The sequence below is a fragment of the Odocoileus virginianus genome, chromosome 8 (assembly GCF_023699985.2).
Source record: "Odocoileus virginianus isolate 20LAN1187 ecotype Illinois chromosome 8, Ovbor_1.2, whole genome shotgun sequence".
Classification (NCBI taxonomy): Eukaryota; Metazoa; Chordata; class Mammalia; order Artiodactyla; family Cervidae; genus Odocoileus; species Odocoileus virginianus.
In genome coordinates this window covers 29,170,207-29,197,810 of record NC_069681.1, presented here as the reverse complement: position 1 = coordinate 29,197,810, position 27,604 = coordinate 29,170,207, and the positions used below count along the sequence as shown (strand labels likewise).

The window sequence follows — 27,604 nt, the reverse complement described above, 5'->3', positions numbered from 1 at the left end:
ATGGAGTCTAATCTTCCATTTTAATCTTTTATGAAGCGACTGGTTAAAATATCTTACAAATGCAAAAGATGCATGTCAGTGTATGTATGCACACGTACTGACATGCATCTGCATGTATGACACACACAGGGATCAGATCTCAGAGAGCCCCAGAGTGGCTTGAAAACAAAAATACCTTAAGGTTTGGCACTAAATAGGAAAAAGATTCATGTTTAATAAAATCTGGACAATTGCAGGATTCTAGGCCGACGCTTTAACCTCTGAGCCACCAGGGAAGCCCATATAAATCATCCAGTACATAGAATACACTCAATAAAGTCTTTTGTTATTATATAATTCTGGCCACACTCTCTGTCAGCACACAGAATAAAGAAGCAATGCTTTAAATTATTAGACTCCTTATGCCTATTTTGTTGAATTTATTTATTTTGTATACAATATGCATATAACTACTTCACCCATCTGAGGAGAAATCATCTTTTCAAGACAGCAGAGAAGCACTGATTCTATGGAAGAAATGTTATTTCAAAAGATATCCACACATCTTAGAAATAGTTCCTCTCCCCCCGTGGCTTTAGAACCCATGTTAGAGTTTCCTTCACAAATAAATAATAAAGAATGATGCAAGGTTTAAAAGTCACTCCAATGGGAAAACGTTTATTAGCATGCGTGCATGCTAAGTCACTTCAGTCATGCCCGACTGTGTGCAACCCTAGGGACTGTAGCAAGTTGGTGATCAACACAGTGGGTTAGTATATGGATGAATACAGATAAAGTCTGCCTTCCCACCCTGCCCGAGCAAAGGTAGCTCTTTTGTCTTTTCCAAAGGAAAAGTCAAAGTACAATGGAATTACCCCTTGTGGATTCTCCCAGTAGGTCCTTTTTTGTTTTCTCCAAGACAGCCATTCACACAGTCTGATAACTGCCTAGGCTATGAATAAAATCTACAGAGCTGACTAGAGCGCTGCAAGGAGCCATTTGTAAGTTGAAACAAGAGTCTGGAAGAACTTGGGATGGGGCTGGTATAGTGAGGGTTCTCTCTCTGGCTTGGAGTACAGCCGGGCTTCTGTGTTCTGTGGGACTCTGACATGCCCCCGCGGTGTTCCTTGGGTGGGGATTAGAGAGCAGGAGTCGCAAATAGAGCAGGATTGAGTTTCAATCAAAACTGTCCCATCAGTAAAGAAGAAAACAAGTCCAAAATGGAGTCACTTGTGCTAAGCCCCATGTCAGCAAACCAAGAATTACTATCTACACTGACTGCAGTTTCAGCCTCTTCCAGGAATGTGACCTTTAACCAGTCAATCTAGAACTACCTGGCCAGGACCAGCAAGATAATCTACCTGGCAGATCCCTGCCTTCCCCCAAAGGAAAGTGACAGTACCTGAAAATGGCCCACACTGCAAGACTAACTTCCTTGCCCCATCTCTTTCTGCCCATAAAACTCTTCCATTTGGTACAGATCCCAGGAGCCATTTTCTCAATCGGATGCTGCCCAAGTCATGAGTCACTCAATAAACACAAGTAGGTCTTCAAGTCTACCAATTTAATTTTGTTTTTTAGCATCATCTTTCCTAATGGTGCCACTGGTGATGATCAGATAAATGTTCAATGATAAAATATGCTGTGCTGTGTGATAAGTTGCGTCAGTCATAACTGACTCTTTGAAAAACCCCATGGACAACAGTCCACTGAGTCCCTCTGTCCACGAGATTCTCCAGGCAAGAACATCGGAGCAGGTTGCCATTTCCTTCTCCAAGGAATCTTCCGAACCCTAGGATCAAACCCACATCTCTTAGGTCTCCTGCATTTGGCAGGCGTGTTCTTTACCACCAGCACCACCAGTGACATACATTTTAGCTCCAAGAATATTGTGGACACAAGCTATTGTGAAAACAAGCAAATAAAAGAACAAAACTGTAATAATTTGGAGTCTCTCTTCCAATTCAGCAGGAATTTGACAAACACTTCATGCCACACTACTTGGGGTTTAAATATTGCTGTTAAAAAATTTTGTCTTCCAAAAGTTAAACCTTTCTTTGTCAAAAAATGTCAACCACCTCTTTAACCATCTTTTTGAAAAATCCATTTTTGTTTACAGCACGTCCTCAAAGATTTTCTGGCCTAAAGTAGAAATGAAGAGAAAGCTTTTTCCAAAATTCCTTCTCAGAAGTATAAGCCTTAGCTTCTGTTTGTGTTTGGTTTTTGGTTTTGTTTTCCAGCCCCCAGTTATCTTGGTTTGTCTTGCTCCAATTGTTTACTTCCTTCAATTGCTCCCAGATGACTAAGGTCCACCTGAGCACCAGGCCATGGACTTCCTCTTGGCCAGCATCATCCTTGGACTTCTGCAAAACTTCCAATGGCTGAACGACGTTTGCCTTCTACAAATCTCACCTACCTAGGTCTCTGTGGATCACAATTCTTTTTCAGTTCAGCTTGTCTCACTTTTTAACTCTCTTACTGATTCCATTAATGTTTCTACTCCCAAGTATGAGTTCCCACATTTTACTCATGTGCTAATTCATTCAATAAATGTACCCGTGACTTGAATGTCTGGGACCCCTGCCCCATCTATCTGCCCAAATAGAATCCCCTTGAATAATTGGCTGTCACCTCAAACTCAGTGTGTTCAACTAATCATTTTTCATCGAACTCATCATTTTTCCTCAAAACCCAGCTTCCCTTGAAGACAGTTCATTTCTGCCCCTGGTATGACATCATTGCATTCACAGTACAGTTTGGAGTTATCATTCGTTACCAACTTTCTCCCCCGCCCACCACATAGTCTCATCCCAGCTTGTTCATGCTTTGCCTTTAAAAAATGATTTCTGTTGAACCATTTCTCTCCACTCCTATGGCTCCTTCACAACTGATTACTTTCATTCTGTAATTCTGCATTTGCATTACCACACAATTCTTGTGCCAAAACCACTCTGGCTTCCAAAGTCCACCAGCCTTCCTCAACACCCTGGCAATGCCTCCGAGATCCTACTGCTCCAAACCAAATCCTCTCCTACCGGGATCAAGCCTGTCCTCAGCTGAGGTTGTTGTGATTCTATGTGGTTAAAAGTTGTCACGGTGAAAATAAACACAGTAGTAACTTCATTAGATGTTTTTATGCAAGTTATCTTATTAAAAACCTTTCTTGGCTGGGAAATAATTTCATATTCTTTTGCATGAAGATGATTTATTACCATAGACCTCATTTAGGTTTTAACAACTCAAACCTTATCTCTCTCAGCAGTTTCACTGTTGCTTCCTTTAGAGAAGGAACCTGGCCTCTTCATTTATATCTACTTAGCATTTTTATTTCATTATCTCCACAACCTTTTCCCCAAAACCGATGCAAAACCTGGAGCTTCTCGCATTATTTCTTACATTGAACTAGTAAGCATGAATATAATACAGGAGCCACCAATACATCTTGATGCTCTTAACTTTACTCTCCTACCGCCGAATAATTTGAAATTCGCTCTGTTCACAAGCCAGTTTGTCCTTCATCTTCCCAGTCTCATTCCCGCACCCACTGACCCCAGCCCCGCTTGGTCAGCCTCACCCGCACACCTCTCCCGAGTCCTCCCACTGCCTCCTCCAGCTGCTGTCTAGGTGTCCTTAACAGGCCGCCTCGAGAGCTGACTTCACTCTGCTCTCCTCGCGCTAATCCCTGGAATCGCCTAACTCTCAAAGCCGGGTGGACTTAAGCTGCTCTCACGCTTCGCTCCCGCTCCTCCCCGTGTGGCCCTCTCCATCTCTAAGATCTCTTGAATAAAGGGGTTTGGAAATAACTGGTACAGAGTCAAAGAAACACTTCCCCGGTGGCTCAGACCGTCAAGAATTTGCCTGCAATGCGGGAGAACCTGGGTTCCATCCTTGGGTTAGGAAGATCCCCTGGAGAAAGGCATGGCAACCCAGCCCAGTATTCTTGCCTGGAGAATCCCATGGACAAAGGAGCCTGGCAGGCTACAGTCACGACTGAACAACTAATCCTTCCAAAGTTTGTCTGGCTTATTATTATTATTATTATTTTTTAGCTGTTTCACTTTGTATATAATATCAGAGCATATTCTTAGTCAATAAATATCATATGACCCTGGCAATAGCCTCAGGTTAACATTCTAATAGATTAGAGATGATATGGTCAAATAAAGATACCCATAGGTCCTGAAAGATATTCAAACTTAAGGAGTACCGATCAAAGCTTATTTCATCCCAAGACAGATAAGCAAACATGCTTCACAGAAGACTGCCTCTCCCCAGACCACCTCTCAAGGTCGGATCATGGCTCAGAGCCCCCAGCCCAGCAGACTGCAGGCAACAGAGCAACCACTGAGCCACGTTCCCCAGGTTCGTGGTATTCCTGCTGGCAGTCTAAACACTTGTACACAACTACTTTTCTTTGTGGGTATTTTCTATGATCTCAAAGTTGTTTTCAAGTGTAAGTCTTTACTTGGGCATGCCAAGACTTCTTGCTTCTACATGTTTTTCCCTACACTCCATATTACATTTTTTTCTTAGTCTGTGCCTCTGCTTTGCTAATGAATATTCTAAAGTATTGGCGAATATTGTTGGTGAAAGCAAATGCCCACAATTTTTTCACATGATGAAAATATCATGATTTGGACTTCACACAGGATCAGTATGGTAACTACAGATTGAAAGTTTCTCTTCAGAATTTTTAAGAAATCTCTCTATTGTGTTTGAGCATTCAGCGTCTTTGATAATTCTAAATTTTATACTGAAGTTATATCAGATTTGCAATATAACTTCAAAGATACTACAAAGCTTTTCTGTATCTCTTTCCTTAATTTGTCCTAATGTTATTATCTAACATAACAGGTTTCATGTGTCACACGAAGAATGCTGGTACAACACAACTAACAAAGACACAAGCTTTATGTGAATTCTGCTGGTTGTCCCACTGGTGCCCTTTATTCTGTTCGAGGAGTCCACCCAGGGTACCACATGCATTCAGTCTTCATATTTTAACAGACTTCTTCAATCTGAGCAGTTCTTCCACCTTATGTTTTCCTTGGTCTTCACAGCTTGAAGAGTGCTGGTCACATGTTTGATAACACACACCTCAGTTTTGCCTTGACTGATGCTTTCTCTTGATAAGACTTGGGTTATGGATTTTATCTAAGTCTGATTCCTATTTTTTCCTGTTGTTGACCATATTTTCCTTTGTGGGTACTTTCTGTGATTTCAAGAGTTGTTTACATCTGTGCATCTTTATATTGGACATGCCAAGTTTTCAGTGAACTCTTTGATGTGACTGTTTGAGTCTGTAAACTCTGGAAAATTCTATTTTATTTTTCTTTGATATTTCCTGCCCCCATTTATCTTTATCCTCACTTAATCTTATCGAGAGCAGCCCTTATCAGCTGTTTGCTTACAAGTGTGTCGAGTTGCTTTCATTATTTTGAGTAAATGAGTCTTTGAGGATAATTTACGAATAGAGATTATCTCTTCACTTGGCTCAACCCCAAGCTTAAAGAGATGAAGGAAATTGATAGTCTTTCTGATCTCCACATGTTCAAAACTGAAGTACAAGGAGGCATAATGTTGACTTATTTTTCTTCTGTTGCTTTATATAATTCTGTTTAAAAACAAAGCTGTCCAGCTTTGACCTCCGAAAGCTTGGAGCGATGATCCGTGATAGACAGTGTTGTCCATCTTTTCTGCCCACATCTGACGGGACAGCACCCTGGATGTATGCCCTGGGATGATCCGTGATAGACAGTGCTGTCCATATTTTCTGCCCCACATCTGACGGGACAGCACCCTGGATGTATGCCCTGGCATTCTTTCCACAGTCCTCAAGGGGTGGGAGCCAAGAGCGTGGCCCCTCTGACACGCATGACACTTCTGACATGCAAAGTGTGGCTGTGTTTTGTTTGGCGAATTGGGACGATGCCCCGCACTTGACGTTGACAAGACGAGTTCGGTCACCAGCCGTTCAGGCTGTGGGCTACGCAGGTGCCTCTATGGCCCCCCACCCGCCACCAGCCTGAGGTAATGTTTCCTTTGTCATCAGTAATGCTTTTCAAAACCAAGTTTAAAACCCGCTGGATAAAAGCTAATTTTAGGATTTTCATTTCCTCATTAAAGTGGGTCATATGCAGAAAATGTAAATTGTGGAGGCTGTCTTCCAGATTTCCATGTTGTGGTTTACTCTGGCTTCTCCAGTCCATATTGAGTTACTTCAAAAAAAAAAAAAAAATTCAACAGAAATTCTAGCATCCCTTTCAAAAACCAGTCCATCAAATGCATACAACTTGCTAGGAAAATTAAAGGTTTCTGGCATGACATAACTGGAGCCAACAACAGATTTTTACAGCTAATTCTAGATAACTGAGAGGCTGTTTACCCAGGTTGCATGCTGAACCTTCATGGTGCTTCCAGCTACAAACTGCCATCTAGCCTTACCTACTTCAGTATCAGTACTTCCATAAAGGTCGGGGAGGGGCATCAAAAGTTGACTCTGGAAGTGCCTTTCAAAAATATTCACAAATAAGAAAGTTCAAACAAGTGGCTAAAATGAGATTTTATATTATTAATGGGTTACAGGAACTGCCTATCAAACATTAATGACTACAAATGAAGCTGTGCTATCTATTTCGTGCAAAAAGTTCTATTTTAGACAAATACATGAACAGAGGATGATTTTGTTGGTAAAAATAATACTTTACAAAATTTAAGCAGTTGTGACAATCTTCTTACTATTAGACATACTTGCTTCTGAAATAAAATTTCTTCAAAGTGTAACTTGGTTCATGTCATGAAGACAGGAAACTCTGTTAGCAGCCGTGAAGGACTGCCTACCTGAATGTGTGTGAGAATCTTCCCTCTTTAGGCCTCAGAAGCCAGATGTGCTATTAGGGATCAATCTTGTTTCTATCCCTTCATTTAATAACATCACTGTTCATGCAGCCTCCAGATCACACCACTGGATACACAAGACTCTAGAAAAGTTTCAAGATTCTTTTGAGACCAAACAAGCATAAAAACACCCCTGACTCTGTTTGGTCATTTGTGTATAATGGACCTACAAAGTAGGTTCTTTAAAAGTGTGAAGTTTAGATATTTTATTAATTTAAGAAAACGAGACGGTTGGATGGCACCATCGACTCAATGGACATGAGTTTGAGTAAACTCTGGGAAATAGTGAAGGACAGAGAAGCCTGGTGTGCTGCGGTCCATGGGGTCACAGAGTTGGACACAGCTGAGCAATGAGCAAGAGCAACAGGGTACTTCCATGGCTATGGATGTTCAGTGTTGCGTGGCGGGGAAAAACGCAGGCTTGGAAGACAGATCTGCAGTTAGTTTTACTCCTTTCTAGATATCGCAGGGTCTTTGGAAAAGTTGCTTAATTTGCATAATTTCAAATCTCTCCTCCCACGTATAAATGGGATTATTTACATGCATTCACAGTCATGAGGACACTTACTAGTAACATATACAAGTAATGGCAGTGCTATCTGCCATTTAGAAGTGCTCAATAATTGGAGCTACAGCTTTTTAATCATGATATAAAAATAAAAGGAAACTCTCTCCATTCTTGATGATATGAATGATCATATGAAAAACAGTCACACATCCCAGGGTGTGAATAAAATCTAAGATTAGATCTGAAATAAAATCATCTAACAAAGAAATATGAGTGTGAAGTGGAATCGCGTTAGGTGCTCACATCTGAACAAGCTGCGTTCTGGGCGCTGCAGCTGGCTTCCACACCTCTGGAAGGGTTTATGCTCCTTAGGCACTAAGGTTCTCAGAGCTTCTCGCCTCTCCGTGTCTGTGAAGACACTCTTGGTAAAGAGTCCTGTTGCCCCTCCACATCTTCCTTTCCTCCTTTCATTCTAACAATGACCTGTAGCTACAAAAAAATTACTGTCAGGTAGGTAAAAGCCTTTTAAATAGATCCTGCAATGAAAATTATAATTACCCTAAAGCAGTTAAAATCGTGATCCTAACAGGTAATACTCAGGAACATCCTTCCTAAACACTCATTTAACTCTTCAGTGGTATTTTCTGAAGCTCAGCTAGAGTTTCCCCTTTTAAAGAGCTGACACATAAAGTATATCCATCCTCCCACTACAGATAAGAGCCACTTTAATCCCATATTTTATTATTGCAGAGATAGATAAGTGGAGTAACACATGATGTCAAGCAGTCAAATGATCAGATCTGTAAAGGGTTAGATGTGGGAAGTCATAATTTTCCAAACCTCTTCAAAAGTTGGCCTATTATGGCTCTACAGGATATAATACAAAAACACAACCTTAAAAACTAAGATTAAAAAAAAATTCAGTTGACTGAACACATAGTGATGTCTCACAGTTGGCTTTCACTATAGATTGATTCTGGATTTGTCTATGTGACACTTAATATTCAATTCCTGGGAGGCTGGGGTAAGTATGTTGTGTGGAGTCAACACTTTAATAAAGATAAGAGTTACCATTTTACTTAAAACTTGTATGATGTGCCAGAGCTGTGCTAACTGCTCTCAAGAGGTCATTTCATTTACTGTTTTAAGTATGATTATTCCTCTCCATTTACAGTGCATAATCTGTGGTTTGAAAAGACTAGATTGCTTGCATGTTCATGTTCATTGCAGCATTATTTATAACAGCTAAAATGTAGAAGTGACCCAAGTGTCCACTGATGGATAAAGGGATAAGCAAAATGTGATATATACATACAATAGAGTATTATTCAGCCCTCAAAAGGGAGGAGATTCTGACATACGCTGAGACATGGATGAACCTTGAGGATATTTTGCTAAGTAAAATAAGCCAGTCAAAAAAGACAAATACTAAACCAGGACCTCCTGTATAGCACAGATAACTAAGCATTTTTCAATAATCTATATGGAAAAGTGTATTAAAAAGCAAAGACACCACTTTGCTGACAAAAGTCCATGTAGCCAAAGCTGTGGTTTTTCCAGTACCCATGTACAGATGTGAGAGTTGGATCATAAAAAAGGCTGAGTGCCAAAGAATTGATGCTTTTGAGTTGTGGTACTGGAGAAGACTCTTGGGAGTCCCTTGGACAGCAAGGAGATCAGACCAGTCAATCCTAAAGGAAATCAACCCTGAATAGTCATTGGAGGGACTGATGCTAAGGCTCCAATATTTCGGCCACCTGATACGAAAAGCCGACTTACTGGAAAAGACCTTGATACTGGGAAAGATTGGAGGCAGGAGGAGAAGGGAGCAACAGAGGATGAGATGGTTGGATGGCATCAGTGGGCTCAATGGACACGAATGTGAGCAAACTCTGGGAGACAGTGAAGGACAGGGAAGCCTGGCACGCTTCAGTCCATGGGGTCACAGAGAGTCAGGCATGACTTAGGGACTGAATCACAGCAACAGCATTTCAAATACTGAAACTTTCCGAAGAGCACACTGAACAACTAACAAGCATGAAACACCATCCCTCAAGCACCTCTCAGCATCTCTATCTGTGTACCTTCTAGAAAGTGCACTTAGGGAGATGCAGGAGGAATTAACACCGCTGCAAGCTACAGAGCCTTGAGCTTAGCCTCTTCTCTACTCAGCACCTCTTAGCATTTTGCTCCTTTGAAGAATGAAGGTCTGTTTTCCCCATCCTCCGCACTCGGATAGTGCAGTCTTCTTTGACAGGGGACGGTTTTACAGTATTTTTCATTTCCCATCTGCTGCCCAGTAATTGTGCTCTGTACAGCAGCAGGCGTAGAAATATTTACTAGCAGAAAATACAACTTTACACCCAGTTCAGACTCCTGAGCCAACTCCTTCGGCTACTGTGAATGCCTCCCTGCACTTTAGTTTATGGCTAGTGACTATGTGATGGCCTGCATCATGAAATGGGGTTGGCAAGGTGAGATGAGGGAGGTATCCCGAGGAGAGAAATGTGTGGAGGATAGGAGAAAACATGGAGTGGGAAACATCATGTGATCTATTTGGTTTTTCCATTTTGTTTCCCTTTCATTTTTTTAAAGAGCAAGTAGCTATCTCGTCATCTATAATTAAGTTCCAAATCCCCATTTGCTGGTGCATTCTATAAAACTGCCAATTTAATGATTTATTTTCCATTCATTCTCTGTCTTTATTAACAAGGGTCACCTTGAAGAGGAAGGCAAAATCAGTAGCACCGAAGGAAAAATGTGGGATTCAGACCTGAACTTTTTTTTTTCTCCTCTTCTCATCCGTTTATCCAACTTCATCTCCCGATGACTTATAACTATAGGCTGCAGGGCAGCCTTCAACTAGCTCTCAAGGTCACCCTAGTTATGGAGCAGACAGGACACTCACATTGACCCCAACACACTCTTGCTGCACATGGGGGGTTAGGGGAGAGAGAGAGACAGACAGGCAGACAGACAAAAACAGACAGAGATATGTGAAGGGAGAGCTGAAACTGTCTTTCTTCTTCTTTAAATTCCCACGATATTTGATGCATCATTTTCATATGACTTATCACTGTCTCCTTTATTAATGACGTGCTAATATTACTGAGTATGTGCTGTGTATCAAGCTCTGTGTTATGTATTTTACAAACATCACTCAACTTAATTATTGGAATAATGTAGTCAAGTGTCCTTATCTTGTGGCTCCTTTTCTGTACGAGGGCATGGAGACAAAATTTTCTCTGATATTTTTTCAAACTTGATACACAAGGTCTTCACATGCATCTTTTCAGACAGGAAGCATGTAATTTGATGTGTGTGTAAGGGAATGAAGGAATAAAGATCTTTAAAAGAGCATTTTGCTATTACTCTTCAACCAAATATTTTATTGGTAAACCGTAAGTGCAACTAAGCAAAAAGAATCACAAATTTTCCACTGGCACACATTCTGCAGCGACTACCAGTTTCTCTTTTTATTTGTCTCACATGCTAAAGTGAGGTTTTTAAGCACAACTCTGGTCATTGTTTATGAAACCACATTTGTGAAGCCCAAGTATTGTCATAAAAGTATTTAAAATTATCTTTGCTTCATTAAGGAATTGATATTCAATATATTTCACATGGTTAGAGTGCACCACTTAATACATTTTGGCATTCTAAATCCCTGAAGATTATCATTCCAATGAAGATAATGAACATTCCCAAGTCCCCTAAAAGTTTCCTGCAGTCCCACTGAAGCCCTCCCGCCTGCACTCTTGGATCCTGACTCCTTATCTCAAGACAACCACTGATGTGCTTTCTGTCTCCAATATTAGTGTGCATTTCCTGAGACTTCATAGAAATGGAATCAAAGAGCACATTTCTTTTTGGTCTGGCTTCTTTCATTCAGAACAATTATTTCATGATCCATCCACTTTGCTGCCTATATCAACAGTTCATTCATTTTTATGAAGACAGCCCCATCTTGACTAGTCTAGTTTTGCAACAAGTCTTACAATCAGATCATGCCAGCTCTCCATCTCTGGTCTTTTTTATCCAAGTTATTCCATTAACTCCATATCTATTTTAGAAAATTTATCAACTTCTACCAAAAAGGAGCCTGGAATTTTGATGAATATAGAGTTATAAATTTCTAATCTCAGTTGTTTTTCTTTCTTGATTTCACAGACTAAGAACTCTCGTAAAAACATTGAGTGGAGAAAGGAATCCTTCTTTTGCTCTTCCTCTGGGTAAGAAACAATTAAGCCTTTCACGGTTGAACTTTATGTTAACTGTAAGTTTGTTTCTGTTCACTTGTTTTTGATGACATTTATCAGAGAAAGATGTTTCTAACTTTGGTAAGAGTACTCATCAGGAATACACTCATATTTATTAATATACAAACTTGCATTTCTTAATTTTCAAATGATAAACTGAACTTTAATCCCTAGAGTAAATGCCTCTTCCTCACTATATATTGTCTGTTTTGAATATTGTTGGGTTTAATTTGCTAAAATTTTGTTGAGAAATTTGCATCTTTCCATTTAGGTAATATGATTCTTGTTTTCCTTTTTCTGGAAGTATCTTTGGCTATGATATCAGGACTAAGCTGATCTCATATAACATGTTGGGAGGTGTTCCCACCTTTTAAAGCTTTTGGAAAAGTTTGGACAGAATTAACATAATTTATTCCTTAAATATGTGGTAGAGATCTATGGATGTGAGAGTCAGACTGTGAAGAAAGCTGAGTGCCGAAGAATTGATGCTTTTGAAGTATGGTGTTGGAGAAGACTCTTGAGAGTCCCTCGGACTGCAAGGAGATCCAACCAGTCCATCCTAAAGGTCATCAGTCCTGGGTGTTCATTGGAAGGACTGATGCTGAAACTGAAACTCCAGTACTTTGGCCACCTCATGTGAAGAGTTGACTCATTGGAAAAGACCCTGATGTTGGGAGGGACTGGGGGCAGGAGGAGAAGGGGACAACAGAGGATGAGATGGCTGGATGGCATCACCAACTCGATGGACATGAGTCTGAGTAAACTCCAGGAGTTGCTGATGGACCGGAAGGCCTGGCGTGCTGTGATTCACGGGATCGCAAAGAGTCGGACATGACTGAGAGACTGAACTGCACTGAGAGATCACTAGTTGAGACACTGAGGCGGGGGTTTTTCTTTGTGGAGTGGATTCTAACTACACTCACTGTAAAGCACTTATTGCAGTGAATGCTAGTAGTTTATGTTTTTCAAGGAATGTCTTTGTTTTCTAAGTTGTTGAATTTCTTGGCATAACATACAGTTGTTTACAGCTTTCTTTTTTCTCTCTTAAATTAGTATATATCATATTCTATAAGAGATGCCACCTCTCCCATGAACTGGTAATTTGGTTATACTACTTTTTTCCAGATCATTCTGTCTAGATAGTCATCAATTTTATTGATCTTCTCAAATAACCAGCTTTAGATCACTGATCTCTATTAGGTTATACTTTGCATCATATTGATTACTATTCTGATTATTACTTTTCTAATTACTTTGTGATTGATTTATGTACTTTTTTTCAAGTTTTTTAAGATGGAAAGTCAAATTACTGGTTAGAGGCCTTTTCTGTTTCTAATAAAGACAGACATGTACACATTGCTACATTTAAGATGGCTAACCAATGGAACTCTGCTGAGTGTTATATGGTGGCCTGGATGGGAAAGGAGTCTGGGGGAGAATGGATACAAGTGTATCTGCACTTGATTCCCTTTGCTGTTCACCTGAAACTGTCAAAATATTGTTAATTGGCTATACTCCAATACGAAATAAAAAGTTTACAGAATGTTGAGTACTACATATTCCACCTGAAGCATCGCTTTAGGCGCATCTTACTTACTCTGATATGTTACATTTTTATTTTGTTCAAAATATTTTCTAGATTTCATTTCAGTTTCCCACTTGACACATGGATTATTTAGAAATATGTTATTTGCTCTCCAAATAACACTTGGGACACTTCCAAAGACCTTCCTGTTATTTATTTCTAGCTGAGTTTTATACTCATCAGAGAATACACCGTACATGATGAAGTGAACTATGTTAAATGTATTAAGACTGGACATGCCCTGAACATGGTCTATCTTTGTAAACATTACATGTGAATGTGAGAATAACATAAATTCTGCAGGTGTTGAGAGGAATGTTCTATATGTGTCAAATGGGTTAATTTTATTGTTCAGGTCTCCTATATCCTCACTGATTTTCTATCTATTTCTTTTATTAACTATTAATAGACAAAAAACTTTTTACATAATTTTAATAGGTTATGTTGGACTTCCCAGGTGACTCAGTGGTAAAGAATCCATGTGCCAATGCAGGAGATGTGGGTTTGATCCCTGGGTCGGAAAGTTCCCCTATAGAAGGAAATGACAACCCACTCCAGTATTCTTGCCTGGGAAGTCCCATGGACAGAGGAGATTGGCGGGCTACAGTGCATGGGGTCACGAAGAGTCGGACACGACTGAGTGACTAAACAACAATAACAGTAGGTTACCTTGGGGTTTATAATACACAACGTTAATTTATCACAGTCCAGGCTCATCTCTCCAGAACACTGTCCTGAAAAGTCAACCCACCTTGATCTTCTCCCCAGCTCAAGAATCCCACTGGCTTCTTAATGGGTCCCTTCTTCATATGCTATCACCTGGACTGTAGCACTCACGCTATTTATTGTTGCTCTCTTAGAGATCACTGTCCTTTTTCCCCTGAGCAAAGTGTCTTGCAAAGCATTGTTTCTGTACTTTGTCCACTTTCTTAGTTTTTCTGAAGTAGGAGAATAAATCCACTTCCTATTAGTACTTCTTATACTATTATCCATTGAAAAGCTGTTTTTTATGTGGGTTGTATTTTTTTTTCCCATTACTGACTAAATAGAGACCATTATATAGACAACTTCATGTCTGCAACCATGATATTTTCTTTTAAATATTTAAATTTCTTTTAAATATTTCAGCACTGTTTCAATTAGATAATGAGTCTGCGTCACATTTGGATAAAAATATTTGCAAGTTTGAAGGTTACTTCAGTTTTAGGACAGTTGTAAACTAGTAATGGCAGGTGTCTTTGAAATTCATTGCAGTGCCTTGCTAAGGACCCAAGAGATGCCATCTGCAAATAAGAAAACTAAAGAATAGCTTTATCTTGTAGCTCTTGATGAAAAAAAAAATTGGCAACAGTTAAATCAGCATTTTGCCAATAAATGAACATAAAACAGAAATCACAGTCTGTTGGCAGTGACGGGGAAAAAATTCATCAGAAAAAAATTGCCTCTGCACAATCTTTCTTTTGTCCTCTAAAATATTCACATCAGCAAAAACATATAAGCAGCTAATGGAGAAACACTGCTCATTCATTCTCCTCTAAGGATCTGAAATACATTTAATGATCTGCAAATTTGAAATTATTGACAAATATGCATCTATTTATTAACAAATTTAAAATTAACTTTAGAAATGTCCATTCTATTTAATAGACTTAGGTCATAGATTTTTAGGATCACACATTTCCACGGATTCTTTGGAAAATCACACAATAAAGCAATGTCTGCCTGCAGGGGATCAGCTTCAGTGTTCTGACTTCTTTTTTACTTCTTTACAATAAATGGAGCAACAAAGGTGGGAAATGAGATTCTTTTCTGTTGACATAAGTTGTTTTAACTGATAATAACATATCGAGATTTTTTTCTGTTTACACTAGAATTACACATTGGGAGATTTTTCTGAGACCTCAAATACTTTTCTATCACAAGGAGACTTTTACTGCATGCTATTTTGCTGGAAAACTCTTTCAGAGTTGTCCAAAATTACCATGATGTCTGGATCTCGGTTTATTTAGATGAAAGGCAAAAGGAATGATGTAAGGAAAGCTATTATGAAAAAAGGCCATCATTAACATTTCAATGAAATTGAGTAGGCTGAAAGGGTTCGTATCTATGTTGAAATAGTTAGACTGACCTTGCTGTTTTACACCAGGAAATGGTATTTGGTCATCATTACTTATAATTATTACCATAGTTCCAATAAATGATTATAAGAGTTCATTGAAAGGAACAATCCTAGCTATTATTGCTTATGGTCTAACACAGGAGTCAACGGCACAAATACAGGACAAAAATCCCATGCTTGCAAATCAAATATGATCAAAGACACTTATTACATATCTGCGGAGGAAGAGTATCCAGTGACAATTAGGTGGGAGCATTAGTGGAATCCTCTGAGGTAGAACCATAACAAAGCACGCAAATGAATCATAGCACGTGTTTCAATGTGTCCATATCACTAATTTGATTAGATAGAATAAGGTGTAAGGAAGAAAACTACAAGATACAATTTCGGTCTGCCATAAAAGAGAAAGCGTCTTCAGACTTATTCTGCAACCTCATCCCACGGGGAGGATGCCATCATTCAGAGGGGAGGACCCCCACCCTCAGACTCCCAGAGGATACCTGAAGCAATCCACAGACAGCTGCCAGCAAAATGTTCAAAACCTACAAGCAGATGCAAAACGGATGCATGTGTATTTAATGTTTTGTGAGACCAGGGAAACAACTAAAGAGGTTATGTTCACTTAGGTTCACTGCTGGGCTACAGCTGAGAGAAGCAAAGGATCAGTTCAGTCGCTCAGTCGTGCCCGACTCTTTGTGACCCCATGGACTGCAGCACACCAGGCGTCCATCACCAACACCTGGCGTTTACCCAACCTCATGTCCATTGAGTTGGTGATGCCATCCAACCATCTCATCCTCTGTCATCCCCTTCTCCTCCTGCCCTCAATCTTTTCCAGCATCAGGGTCTTTTCCAATGAGTCAGCTCTTTGCATCAGGTGGCCAAAGTATTGGAGTTTCAGCTTCAACATCAGTCCTTCGTGAACACCGAGGATTGATCTCCTTCAGGATGGACTGGTTGGATCTCCTTGCAGTCCAAGGGACTCTCAAGAGTCTTCTCCAACACCACAGTTCAAAAGCATCAATTCTTCAATGCTCAGCTTTCTTTACAGTCCAACTTTCACATCCATACATGACTACCGGAAAAACCACAGCCTTAACTAGATGGACCTTTGTTGGCAAAGTAATGTCTCTGCTTTTTAATATGCTGTCTAGGTTGGTCATAACTTTCCTTCCAAGGAGTAAGCAAAGGATGCGAGCTGGATAAACATGAATTGACCAGGCACACTCCCTGGATCGCTTGGTGCTGGGAGAGTCCCTGGTCCACATTCCAAGCAGCCTGCATGCGGAGAAGGATACACTAGGTCAGGGTCAGAGCTGCTTAACTTCTCCATCATCCGATCTGAGCCTCCATCTCCGCCATGTACACAAACTCTTGACCTTCCACTTAGATACTCCTTCCGCCAGTCAAGGGCTACTGAGTAAATAGGCACTTTACTCCTACGTGTCTAGACTGGGACAGGTATTCTGTTTTCTGATAGAAGCTGTAATTCTACCAAGAATTTCAGACATGTGAGAAGAAAGGGAGACAGCATCAGTATAATATCTTTTAACTTTTAAAATATTAAATTTCTCCCCAGTGGAACCTCTGTGCTTTTCACGGTACACCCTACATCAAAGCACAGTGACCTAAAGAAGTAGAATGCTGGGGGGACTATGGTAAAGGAAACTTTGGTGTTTCCTTCTTTACATATTTGTTTCAATTTGTTCACTTTCCTGACAAAACCAGATAGAGAAGTCTCCCTCCCTAGAGGTCCAGCCTGGAATGTGGGGCTAGACTCTTTCTCCTGCTTCCTGTTGCTGTTATTGACCACCTCTCCTCCTGCCGTGACTCGGTGCTTTTAATATTTGTCAGATGATCCTTTCCAATCACCTTGTCTCTCAGATCTTGAGAATCCTCTCCTCCAATGAGCTTGTCCTCATGCAACCCCCCGTTACTTCCACAGCCATTTCACACATCTGTTCACCACCAAGGATCAAAGATCCTTCTCTTCAAATACCACCTACTAGAACCCTGGCTCCCTTTGACCTCACGGGAACCCACAACTCATCAATTCCTCTTTATTTTTACTCTCTCCCTCTCGACCTCATGCCTCCTTTAATTCAGAACAATTGCCATGGCCCATGGAGATAACCACTCCCTTTCACATAGTCTCTATCTTCCTCTCACTCCACTGCATTAACCCATAAAACCCTGTTTTGCAGTGGATTTTATGCACTCTCTGCCTCCTCCCTTATTATATGTGTACAAGCATTTATGGAGCTAATTACGAATGGAGGAAAGATTCACACTGCTAAGTCTCACCTTAAGTTCACTGTCACTATCCGTACATGGGTCCTTAAACCCCCTGGAAACCATCAGGGCACTGAGTCTTCCTAGAGCTCTCACTCTTTCTGCATCACGTGTCTCTTTTCTTACCTTGTCTTCTCTCAAGTGTCCAAAACCTCCTTCTCCTCTCACTCTGCGTTGATCCTGATTGGCGTTTCAGTTAGAAAACAGAAGCAGTCAAAAGGTACGCCTGCAGATTCCCACGACTTATGAAATACAAGTCTGCACATTCTGCCGTACAAAAGAAAGAGATTCTGCCATCTGCAACGACATGGATGCAGCCAGACAATACTAGGCCAACTGAAGCAAGTCAGACAGAGAAAGACACACACAGTATGAGATCACTTGTAAATGAAATCTAAAAAATAAGCAAGTGTGTAGAGCAAAACAGACTCAGAGATACAGAAAACACCCTAGTGGTTACCAGTGGGGTGACAGAAGGTGGGAAGGGGCAAGTTAGGTTTATGTGATTAAGAGATTGTTGTTATTCAGTTGCTCAGTTGTGTCCGACTCTGCAATCCCATGAATTGGCGTACACCAGGCTCCCCTGTCCTTCGCTATCTCCTGGATCTTGCTCAAACTCATGTCCACTGAGTCGATGATTCCATCCAGCCATCGAAATCTGCCGTCCCCTTCTCCTCCCGCCTTCAATCTTTCCCAGCATCAGGGTCTTTTCCAATGAGTTGACTCTTTGCATCAGGTGGCCAAAGTATCGAAGTTTCAGCACCAGTCCTTCCAGTGACTATTCAGGCTTGATTTTCAACTACTATGTCTACAATAGATAAACAATGGGGATATACTGTACAGATCAGGGAACTATAGCCATTATTTTGTTATAACTTTTAACGGCATATAATCTGTGAAAATACTGAATCACCACACTGTACACCTGAAATTAATATGATATTATAAGTCAATAAAAATGTAAGGGAAATATTAAGAGGTGGTTGTTGGTGTTGTTGTTTAATTCTCCTTAAACAAAGTGCCCATATTTATGAGACAGAACATTTGTCATTATGGTCTTTGTTCCTTAAAACGCCCAGGAAGCATTGCCAAAGCATCCTAGTTCTGTGTGTGTGTGTGTGTGTGTGTGTGTGTGTGTGTCCACCCTCTTACTCAAAAGGAGGTATTAATGCTTATCCCTTGCTCCTTCTAATGCAGGAATATTTGGGTTGGATGAGCAGGGCAATATATTTACTTTCATTAGTAAAAGCTATGAACAAGAAATGATTTGTAAAATTGTTTAAAGGAACCAATAAGCCTCCTTCACTTCTGAGGAGGCTAATGTATACCCTTCCAAAAACAAGGGGAAATGAACTCCTACTGTACCTAAAACAACTCCAGTTTTAGTGGGAGATTCAGACTGGATATACAACTAATGATATCTACTCTTGGGTCTACTGAACCTTATCAGAACACTGTATCTAACTCTCCTCATTTTCCATTTTATTAATAGGTTCTATTTAATATCCCTGAGAAAAGGAGGACTATGTCATTCAAGCGTCACGTGAGACCGCCTAATGACCATGACGGGATGACCTCTGAACCCTGGAGTTGCCATGGTAATAGCTGAGTCACAGAATCAGTCCACTTTTTCAGTCATCCAAAAGTTTGTTTTAAAATGTCATCACTAGTAAATCTATATTGTTTGATTTTAAATTATGTATAGCACTAATCCAGAGAAATAGTAAGTCTTGTATCAGCCCCCAAAATAGCAATTCTAAATGTACATGTACATTTGCAGATTAAGTATGCTTGTGTGTGTATATATATACATGTTTATACATTTTGCCTAACAGAAATGTGCATGCACACCTATTTCCATACATGTTTCTGATAAACTTTTATATCAACAGATTAACAGCTCAAAATAAATTTTCTCGGAAAGTTGTCAAGAGTTTAACAAAAATCACATAGGTATATTAACTATATAATATATGTAAATGTATATTAACTATATAATATATGTAAATATTAAATTTATTAAATGTATTTACATTAACATACAAACATATCACAGATTGACACATATATCATTGTTTTATATATATATATATATTTATATATATACAGAGAATGGTCTTGCCTGGCTTATTTACTCTTAAGTCAAATGGGTCAGTATAAATTTGAAGGACAGAGAAGATAAACAAGATTTTTACTTTTGTTACTTCCCATGTCTGCTCTTCTCTGCATTTTTATGGTGCTTAATTAGAAACACAAAAGAAAACAAAGGAAAATGATTTCAGTCCCCATACTCTACAGCTTATAAAGCTCTTTAGTGTTAAACTCCCAGAGGAATGAGAATCATTTTATCTTTCTAAGGATATAATAGCTGTTTTTCCCAGAGCTGTTGCAGATACTTTTATAGAGCATCATAATGTAAAAAATATTTTTAATGTATTCAAAATATGGCACAGGAAGAACCACAACCATATGTAGAATTCACAAAAATAAATCACGTCATTTCTGGCTGTTAATTAAGTCTGTTTGAAAGCTCTTCTCTCTTACTTAATGCATCTCTGAGAATAAAAAGAAAAATAAACTCATTGACCAAAATGTGCTAATATGCAGTTAATTTAAAAGATGAGAAATTTTAGAATCACTATATATCTAAATTAATTACTGACAGGGGTAGGGTCTTTTTTCAGTCTGACAGAAATAGCCAATTATAATTCTGTACTGTAAATGCTATTTCTTTGAAATATAGAGACTTCACAATTCATCCAAAGCAGCCTGATTATTTCTCAAGAGCAAATTTACCTTGGAAAATATGTCTTCCCTTTGGTAGCATACCAATGGATTAACTCCTCCATAAAGTGGTCTGTGGTGGGTAAAGGGGAAAAATTAATAATTTCTTTTGATTAATTTTTGAAACATATTGAAGGTCTTGATGAAGGCATGTTCTTTAGAAAACCCAGAACCCATTACTCAATGTGATTTTTGTTAAGCTCCTGTCAACTTACCCAAGAAAAAATTATATTGAGTTCTTAATGTGGTAGAATAGAAATTTGTTACCAAGATGTATGAAAATTGGTGTACACAGACATTTCTGTTTGTGCAAAATGAAAGATTTCTCAGATACCGACAGGTTGTCAAGCATTCTAACCAAGGGTTTGGCTTCTCTCTTCAGCTGTTCCCCTGGCGTTGCCCTGATGAGGAATCTGTCCTGTGCAGTCAGGAGGTGCCTGAGAGCCTGTCTCTATACAATTCAGTGGAGCTTCCCTCATAGCACAATGGTTTAAAAAAAAAAAAGTCTGCCTGCAATGTAGGAGAGGTGGGTTTGATCCCTGGACTAGGAAGATCCCCTGGAGGACATGCAACCCACTCCAGTATTCCTTCTTGGGAAACTGCATGGACTGAGATGCCTGGCAGACTACAATCCATAGGATGGCAAAAAGTCGGATATGACTGAGCAACTGAGCATGCATGCATGTGTAGTATGAAGCATAGAGAGTTACACATTTTTACTAACATATTTCCACAACTATCTGAGAGATGAAATGGAAGCAATGCAGAGAAGTCATAGTTAACGCAAGGACACATCCAAGTGGCACACGTAGGATTTGAACCCAGCATTCCAGTGGTGATGACCGCTTTCCACCATTCCATTCTATTCTCCAGTGGTCAGGTAGTCATTAAAGATGTTTCAAACTCTCACTTAATTGAGTAGGTCTGGCATTATCCGGGCCTCATTTTAAATTAGATCCACAGGCTGTCTTATGAAACCATATAGTTGGATGTTAGGAAATTACCTAGACTTTCCTAATTTCTTTCTTTATTCATTCAACAAGCATTACAAATTATGAGTCAGATCTCTGCTGAACCTGGGGCTGGTGTCTGCAAGGCCTGTTCTGAGCTCTGGGCTCACATTCTCCTGGGGAAAACGGGAACCAGTGGTTGTAAGTGAGGTGAGCATTTCAAGAGCCGAAGAACAGGCCAGTCTGAGGCCAAGTGGCAGGTCTGGGTGAGGCAGGGCCAGTGGAGACAGGAAAGGCCAGCAGCCGTGAGCGGGGAGCATCCTGAGATTAAAGGCAGGGAGGCGTTGACTGGGCAGCCTTGTGGAGAGCCGGCCACGGCCCACTCAGAGAAAACCTATGCGGCTGAGGGAACAGAGCGGGAGGACGATGCTGGCCAGGAGGCAGGGCTGGGCCCGGTGGGGTCCCACGGCCACGTTGAGCACCGGGGACCTCACCGGGTGGGGAATGAGGAGCCATTCAAGGCCTAAGACCTTGCGAGGGTCAAGCTCCAACTACAGGCTTTAGAAGACGTCTCTGGTACGGCTGTTCATGAGGAGAAGAAACCTGCACACCAGCAGAGAGACCAGAGAGCAGTCACCCACGCTCAAGATGGAGGCGGCTTGTCCTGGGGAGGAGTCGGTGGGGAAGGAACTCGGGAGATCGGGTCAAGATGGCGGCGGCTTGGGTCAAGATGGCGGCGGCTTGGGTCAAGATGGCGGCGGCTCGTCCTGGGGAGGAGTCGGTGGGGAAGGAAGTCGGGGGATCCGGCCGTGGGGTGGAGGGAGAACGGGACTGAGTGATGGGCGAGTCGGAGGGCAGCAGGGTGAGGCGGAGAGGGTCAGAGAGGGCTGGCCACAGCCCCCTTGTTCTGGCATCAACACTTAACTTAGTTCCTCTGTAGGTTCTGACGTCTAAAACACGATGCCCGCAGTATTTATACCACGATGTCCTTTGCTCCTGCACATGTTTCCAGTATTAAATGCTTTGTAACATTCTATGAGATCTATGTTCTTTTCCCACTTCTGTAAGTGAAGGTGTAATGGAATCAAACTTTTCTATTCTTATCGTAATACTGTCATCACACACAGGCACAATAAAAATCTGTTGTTGTTCAGTCGCTAAGTCGTGTCCGAGTCTTTGCAACCCCATGGACTGCAGCACGCCAGGCCTCTCCCTGCACCTCACTGTCTCCCAGAGTTTGCTCAGGTTCATGTCCACTGAGTCGGTGATGCCATCCAACCACCTCATCCGGTGATGCCCTCTTCTCCTTCCGCCTTCTCGCTTCCCCAGCATTAGGGGCTTTTCCAGTGAGTCGGCTCTTCATATCAGGTGGACAAGGCATTAAAATACCTGTATGTCATTTTTATATGTATGTTCACATTTATATTTAACTTTATAGATAAGGATCAGAGCCCCCAAAGTGGGTGTACCAATAGAACTATACAACATGCTTGTCAGGAAATCAGCCCCGGAAAGACCATGGATATTCAGTTCCCAGTGTTTAAACTGACTGTAAGGGATGATATGGTTTGTCAATATCATTGAATAATGTAACTCAGACTTTTCTTGGGTGTCACTCAATGTCTATAACCACTGGACAGTTGCATCCGTGCCATCTTAAATAATGGTAAATGCAATGAAAGTGCCATCCCATCAGTCATGAGAGCAAAACATCCAAGACCGAATAAATATTAAATGATTCCTAAAGTGCACCAAGACACAGTCACTAATGCAAAAACGGGCCAGGCAGAGAACTAAGAGTTTCACTCCTATTAGCTTATTTAGTCCTCGATACAATACAGTCCTCGATACAATACTGCAAAGAAGGCAATATTTATATCTCTGCTTTGTGGCTGAGAAGTGAGGTTGCAGGAAACACTGTGCCCAAAGCCCAGAGCTGGTAGGCTACGGAGACAGGCCTGAGGGCAGTCGCCCGGCCTCAAAACCATACATCATCAGAAAAATGGAGGGCTTTTCTTCAAGGAGAGTTCTTCCTCTTCCCAGAGATGGAAGGCTGTAGTTCTGATTGTATATTTGAATAAACACACTTCAAAACAATTCCATTTAATGGACATCTATGGTGTCTTTTCTTTGGCAAAGTTAACATGAATAAAGACGATCACCTAAAACAGAGTAGCTGCCAGGACTTGGAAGGAGGTCTATTCTATTCTATGGCCATTTGGCAGATAACCTTCTTATCATGCAGAAAAATATCAGGGCAGACAAACAGAGCACCAAGAAAATAAGGCCATCAGCGAAGAAGATAAAGAAGTTTGTACAAAGCCCTTATACATATATGTAAACGGATGGCTGTCACGTAAAAAATTTCCTGTGGACAAGATCAAGAGCAAGGCGCGGGGAAAATAAACATGCTTAAGTATTGGAGAGTCCATAATTTAAATACAGATTCTCCTGCTGAGTGGTGGTGCGCACCGAATCAGTCCCAGAGCTGGCGATAAGGAACGTCATGCTGCATTTTGGGAGGCCAAGGGGAGGAGGCAGGCCTAAGGAGAACGGACACTCAACTGATGCTGAATATTTGGAGTTGCCTGGAGCAAAGGAGGTCGGGCTGCATAAAACACGATCTTTGAAGATTTAATAGATTCCTCATTCTATGGCAGTTAGTCCTTTTAGGTTTTTGTCAAGACTCACCTCTGATATTCCTTACATTTAGGTTATTTAGCTCTGGCTTTGGGAATAAAAAAAGAAAGAAAAGCAGGTCGAATTTAAGCTAATGAACAATAAAACTTCAGGGTTAGAGGTACTGCTTTTATTCAGGGGCTAAATGAGGGTCTGCAACAAATTAGAATTTTTAAAATGGATGTTTGGATAATGACACAAGCTGTATCACTATGAAGTGTGCTGAGGAGGAAAATATTTGAAATTGCTGACATTTGCATGATAAGTTGGATTGTGTGGAATAGGCAAGAAGGAAAAAGACAAAGCTCCATGGTCAAATTAAAGATTGCTTGTTCAGACCAAGGCAAAGTTCTAGTCAAATTGGGGGGAAAAATGCTGCTAATTATTTTTCTCTATAGATGGAATGTAAAACCAACTGTAAAAAATTCATGAATGAGACTCAGGGACTGGCATTACAGCAAATTCAATGATTTTTGAAATGCATGCCTCTACAAAGAATGCACTATTATTCTGTCTAGACTTCGTGGCACAGTATAATAAATAAAGACTGACGGCATCAATATATTTCATAAATATATTACTGGAATTTACATTATTTCTGACTATTAATAGTTCCTGAGCTACCCTAGGTAAAGCAATATGCACATCTTATAAAATAAAATCTATTGGTAATGTCATTTGTTAACAGACAAAGAAACAGTAATGGCATTTATTTCTCTGAATATATTCATCTTCTTAAGTAAACCCAGGAAATCTGGACTTGAACCCATAGATAATTCATTAGCTTCAGTCCATAGGTTTATTTTCTTAGAGTCTTCTCATATGTATAATATCCTAACACAGGTTTTGTAAAGCGCCTAAGGGATTTTTTTTTTCCTAGAAAAGTATATCTCACATAAAATAAATTATGATGGGGAACTTGCAAAGCTATCAATTGACATGGGGCTGAAATGACTTCTTTCTAAAAAAATTTCTTCTAGAGCTACACACATTTTTGTAATGAAACCATTAACAACAGATGGAAGTCCACCAACAGGCCTCAGTTTTTTCAGTCTAACATTTCCTAGAGCCCGAGGATGGAGAGAAGGCAACTAAAAATATAGTTTAAGAGAACAATTAGTCATTCTCAGGAAATCTATAAATATCCTGGGAAAGCAACATGGTATAAACATTCTGCCCCACAGAAAATATGAGCTATATTGTATTATATTATGTCATGATTTGCAATTTTATGTGATGTTAGAGATGCTTCACCATTTTTTTTTAACTTTTATTTTTAGAAATCACTGAAAAAGAAATAGTCCCTTTGGCTGAAAAATGTGTGGAGAATGTATGAATGCACCATCCTTCTTCCCTCGTCCGAGCCCTGGTAACCAGGGTCCTTCCATCACTTTCACCAAAGAATGAAAGTGTTCACCTGCATGGCACCCTTGAAAAGTCCCTTCACAAATGCACCTTCCTGTGAAAACAAACCAAGAAAGACAGAAATGAGCACATAGAGTGTGCTTGTTTTGTTATTTTTTTTAATATGGACTTTTAAAAAAATGTCTCTTAGAGATTTTAAGACAGTGACTGGCACTGAAGTTCACAGATACAGTAAAATCATGTATACACCTGCCCGCCAGTGTGGATCAACTGTGAACCAGGTCAGCTCCCTCCTCAGAAGCTGCTGTGGCTCTAAGTTCTTGCATATAGGAACTATAATTTAAAAAACCCCAGTGTGTGTCCGTTAGTAATGTTATGGCATACGATCTTGTCAGTATTTCACTGTTGTTGTTTAGTCACTCTGACTCTTTGCAACCCCATGGACTGTAGCCCGCCAGGCTCCTCTGTCCATGGGATTCTCCAGGCAAGAACATTGGAGTGGGCTGCCATTCCCTTCTCCAAGGGTTGACCCAGGGATCGAATCCGCATCTCCAGTATTAGCAGATTCTTTACCACTGAGCCACCAGGGAAGCCCCAATACTTCTCTGCAGAAGAGCAATTTCATATGGCTCTTCCTAATATCAGTTATTTAGAAGTGGCAGGTAAAATAATTTATAGACTGGTTCTTTTCAAATCCATGCTTATAAATGCCATTTCTTTCATTACTCATTAGGAGTTAATTTTCAAATACTCTCTCCAAACCCCTAGTATGATTTCACAAATCCCTATATCTTGAGTTCAAATCTATCCTGACTTTCTTACTAAAAATCATAGCCTCAAATTCAGATTAGTAAGTAAAACAAAACAGAGACATGAGAAGAAAATTTTAATTGATCCTTAAAAAGCAAATCAAAGACTTTTGCTACAGATTTCAGATTCATGAATTCAAACAGCAGTCATCAAACTACAGCATGAAGACCAAATCCAACTCAGTGCCTGTTCACGTAAATAGTTTTATTGCCACAGGATCACACTCATTCCTTTATTTTTTATATGTGACTGCTTCTGTGCTACATGGAGCTGAATAGTTTTAACAGAGACTGCAAGGCTCACAAGCCCAAAATATTTACCATCCAGCCCTTTACAGAAACAGTTTGCTGAGCCTTGGTTCAAGACACTGGTTAAATGTGATACTCAGTATCAACCCTAGACTAAAAGAATCCTGGAATATTTTTCTATCAGTCAAGATGGACTGGATTATACTGAAGTAACAAAGAAGCCTAAATGAGGCTCTACAATTTAAAGTGATTTTCATGCCAGTGTCTGTCAAGGGTGCCAGGGGCTCTGTTCCCTGCGGTCATCAAATAGGAGGGGCTGATGGAGCAGCTGCTACCTGGAATTCTGCTGCAGACTTGGCACTGGCTACAAGGAACAGCATCTCACACACACGGTTGTGTTGCCTTGTGCTGGGAAATGGCACACATTGCTGCCACCCACAAGTTCTTGGTCAAAGTCACATGGTCTTGTGGTGCCTGAATTCAACAACATAACAAAGGAAAGGCCTTCGGGGGGAAAGAGAACTTACAGGAAAACTAGATATTGAATAATAGTGATCCCAACAGCTACAACTTCCCAGAGGATGCTAAGCCAGGGCTAGGTCTTAAAAAGATACAGCAATGAGGGAGGCAATGAAGGACAGGGCATTTCCATCCCAGAAACTGCCTGTGTTGCAGTTTCACTGCAGACAGCAGAAAGAGAAGGAGCTAGAAACAAGATTCAAGAGGTAGACAGCGTGGATCCTGGAGGATCCTGATGCAATTCCAAGGAACTTCACCTTCACTCTGAAAGCCATGGGAAGCAAAAAAGATTTTTTTTTTTTCTTTCATTTTAAACAACAGGCCTATTTGGAGATAGTGACATAGCAATAGAACTCTTTGAAAAGCCTAATAAAAATATCCATGACATGTTTCATATCCATAAACACCCAAAGAATGTTTATTTTTTAAAACGCTCTATATGTTTATGTTTTAAATTTCCATGACTCTGGGAGATGGGATATTATATAACAACCTAAATGAGGAAAGAATTTGAAAAAGACTAGATACATGCATATGTATAACTGATTCGCTTCTCTGTACACCTGAGCCTATCACAACATTGTTAATCAACTGTCAGTTTGGTTCAGTT

The 27,604-nt window shown here is 40.3% G+C and overlaps 1 long non-coding RNA gene across 1 annotated transcript in view; it reads left to right on the top strand.

Annotated features, from left to right (window-relative positions):
- Positions 1 to 19,462, top strand: part of LOC139036232 (uncharacterized) — a 37,645-nt gene extending 18,183 nt beyond the window's left edge. The window contains exons 2-3 of the long non-coding RNA XR_011488938.1: positions 11,555 to 11,616; positions 19,132 to 19,462. This is a non-coding gene — a long non-coding RNA (uncharacterized lncRNA). The remainder of the gene's footprint in view (positions 1 to 11,554; positions 11,617 to 19,131) is intronic.
- Positions 19,463 to 27,604: the final 8,142 nt, after the last annotated feature.